Source organism: Urocitellus parryii, chromosome 7 (assembly GCF_045843805.1).
Source record: "Urocitellus parryii isolate mUroPar1 chromosome 7, mUroPar1.hap1, whole genome shotgun sequence".
In the NCBI taxonomy this organism is placed as follows: domain Eukaryota; kingdom Metazoa; phylum Chordata; class Mammalia; order Rodentia; family Sciuridae; genus Urocitellus; species Urocitellus parryii.
The window spans coordinates 99,544,133-99,547,571 of NC_135537.1; the positions used below are offsets into that span (position 1 = coordinate 99,544,133).

Consider the following 3,439-nt stretch of genomic DNA (forward strand, 5'->3'; position numbering starts at 1 on the left):
TAGAGTACAATAGAAGGGAAATAATTTACTCATAAGATTCATATTTAAACCATCTTTATTTCTAAAATACTATCCTAAGAATTATAGTTTTAGTTATCTTCAATCGGAGCAAAAGTATAATCACTTACTTAAGTAAAAGCAGTTACTTAAAAACTAAAAATGAGAGGTAAGTCAAATTACTTTTGAAGAGAGATCAAAAACATCAGGTTTCTTGTTGATGTTCACTAGCAGACTCACTTGAAGGTGCAATGAAGCCTGAAGGGCACTCACTGCTACATTCAGAATTTGGGGGTAGGGGGAGGAAATCTAGCTCTTGGGGGAAAGTCATGAGGAAAATACCTCCATTCATAGACATCTGGCATTGGAAAATATGGAGGGGGTGGTGGGCCCAGTGGAAAATAATCTCGAGGTGCCCCATACCTGTTTCCTGGAGGAGGCGGAGGGAAAAATGGTCCTCTTCTCAAGAACTGACTCCTCAGGTCCACAGGAAACAATTCACCTCTGACTGGAGGAAAAGGTGCCAACAATGAGCCAGAGCCAGTTGCTTGGTTTTCAGCAGGGAGAGATGAATCGGGCACATTGGAATCACCAAGATCGATTTTGGTATCCTTTCTACTTTCTGAAGACCTAGGCCCATCCTCTTTATCCAAAGAAGGCAGATTAGAACCTCTGAGTTCTGCTGGTCGTGATGGTCTACCATAATTCGAATAACATCCACCTTGCCAAGGAGGACCCAATGGTGAGGGACCATTGGGGGAATGCTTTCTGCCAAATGCTGCATTTGAAACACCAAGTGCACAGGGATCTTCCTTTACAAGTTCAAATTGAAGCTCCCTTTCAGTTAACTTTTGTCTGTTGCGAGTGTTTTGTTTCATGAAATAATGGAGGTTTCTTTCAGCAATCCAAGCCGCCAACTCACTCTCATGTGCTTTTTTCTCACAGTAAATAATCTTCCCCTGACAGGACTGAATGGTTCTCTCCAATTCTTCTTTAAGATATTTGGCTCGCTTTCTGTAGGTCTCCAGCTCTTCTCTTGTATGGCCCATCTCTTCTTTGACCTTGGAAAGTTTCTCCTCTTGCTCCACCCGGTAAATTTCCTCTACTCTGAGTTTCCCATGGAGTTTCATCATATTTTCTTGATAGCATTCCATCATGACTTTAAATTTCTGCTGAAGGTTCTCATTCTCACCTTCAAGCTGTGTATTTTCTGACAGCAAAGTTGCCTGTTCAGTCTTCAGACTTCTAATCTATTCTCTAAGGTCTTCCTTTGTTTTCTCTACTTCAGATAAGAAAGCACAAGTTTGATATCTTTGTCCTTCTAAGGTTTCTAAGGAGGCCTTTGGCTTAGCACCATCAACCAGTTTCTTCAAAGCTCCTTTGGGCTCATCATCCAAGTGAGCACCAATTCCTGATTCACTCATCATTCCTCATTCCAAGTTCCCAATGTCTGTTTGGGCTCCCTTGGTTGGAGAAGACCTATCTCTCATCTTCAGCAAGCCTTCAGTCAGAGACTCCATGTGATTTTCTTTATCAGTTTGAACTTGTTTTGCATGGAATTGAGAGTCTTCCAATGTGGTGCTCTCTGTACATTGGACATGTCCTTGTTCCCTCCATGCTTCAGTGTCTCCTTGTAAGATCGGTTTCTGACTTTGCTGAAGCTGGGAACGTTCATCCAAGGCTTCCTTCATTGCCAGCTGAAGTCCTTCCTCACTCATTTGAAGCAGTCCCAAGTTTGTTTTAGTTTCAGCTATTTGTGATCTGATTGATTTTGATTCACCTTCAAGGGACTTTATCCTTCTCGTTATATCTGCCATGATTTCATCCTGTTTACAATGTTTGGCCTTTTGTTCTTTTAGCTCTTTTTCTAGAAAGAGTCTTTCATCCCCATGGCTAGGTTTGGACCTATGCAGCTTTTTATACGTTGCTTCCAAATTTGGAGCTTCTCTTGGACTTTTCTCGAAACTGCCACCCTTTAAAGTTGAAACTAAAACTTCATGGTCTTTTTGAACAAGGCTAACTTTTTCAAGTAGTTCACATTTTTCTTCAATTCGTGCAGAAAGTTTTAGAGCCAGCTGTTTTTCTCTTCCTATATAAAGTCTGTTTCTAACACACTGAAATCTTCTCCACAAAAACAAGAGAAGTGCAAAATATCCAATAGCTCCACACATCACCAAGTCCCACGGAATGCCAGAAGGATTAGGGCTTGGCTTCATGTCTTCAGACAATGCTGCCACAACCCTGCCTACTTCTTCTAGGGCCACCCGCTAATATGGCTGAGGCGCAGTCCTTGGTGCCTCCATCACACCAAGACGGCTCTGGCTGTTGCCACCACTACAATTCCTGCCCAGGCAGGCCAAGATAGGCTGTGGACATTCAGGTGTTTGGTAAGGAATTCAAACCTGCACCAGGCAATGGAGCACACCACTGAGAACCCCTGCAATTGGGGGGGTTGTGATAGAGGGTGCTGGGGTGAAGGACTCCCAGGAGCCTTGTGGTGCTCAAGTGCCCATCAGGGGAATCTTGGCCCCTTTCTTCCCTACCCAGTGCATCCTGAAGTGCCATGGGTTCAGGTCCCTTCCGCTCCAGCCAGAGAGGAGTCCTCTCCATGCCACCCACCCCTGGGTTTGCTTTTGACTAGGCTAAGATGGAGCTTCCTATGAAGTTTCTATAAAGTCATAATACCATTCAGTTTGATGCCACACAAATTCTAAAGCTTTCTAAACTGTCTCAATTGATTTTAGGTCATATATTTATATTTGTACTGCTTGCCCTTTTGCTTTAATGACCCATTGCTTTCCCTGCCCTTGTCCTCTCCCTTTATTCTTCCTTCCTTAATCTCTCCCACCCTTTCTTCATTTTTTTCTTTCTTCCTCCCTTCCTCCCTCCCTCCCTTCTTTTTTCTCCCTTCCCTTTCTTTTCTTTTATTGCAGTACTAGGATTTAAACTCCAAGGCCTTCTGCATGCTAGGCCAGCTCACTACCACTGAGCTACATCCCCAGACATGCTGACTCTTTCGATGAAGGTCATTTGAATTATTTATAAAGAAAAAAACTTTTAAGTTAAACTACTTTCAATTAATTTTAGAAAAGTTGCTCACATGGGCACAAATCAGTTATGACAAGTCATTTCTAAAAAGCACTGTATATCTAATGTTCCAAGAAGACAGAGTTTAAAACTTTAGTTCTGGTTTTCCATGTCAGTTTTTCAAATGTACTCTTTATTGAAAAGCCTTCAGATTATTTTTCTCAGATGTTCTTTGACTTCTCATGGCTTAAAAACATCTAAGCCAACTGGTCATTATAAATATATAGCAAAGAGAAGGACAGCTAGGACTCTCGGAAAAGGATTTAGCTCCTGAAGGTGAATGATGTTGTTGTTAGGATGAAGGGTTCATTGCCTCATCTATGAAAAAGACATCCAAGCATATTTTTCCCTTCCT

General features: G+C 42.1%; 1 pseudogene; it reads right to left on the reverse strand.

Annotated features, from left to right (window-relative positions):
• Positions 1-202: 202 nt before the first annotated feature.
• LOC144256073 (melanoma inhibitory activity protein 2 pseudogene) lies at positions 203-2,300 on the reverse strand (annotated as a pseudogene).
• Positions 2,301-3,439: the final 1,139 nt, after the last annotated feature.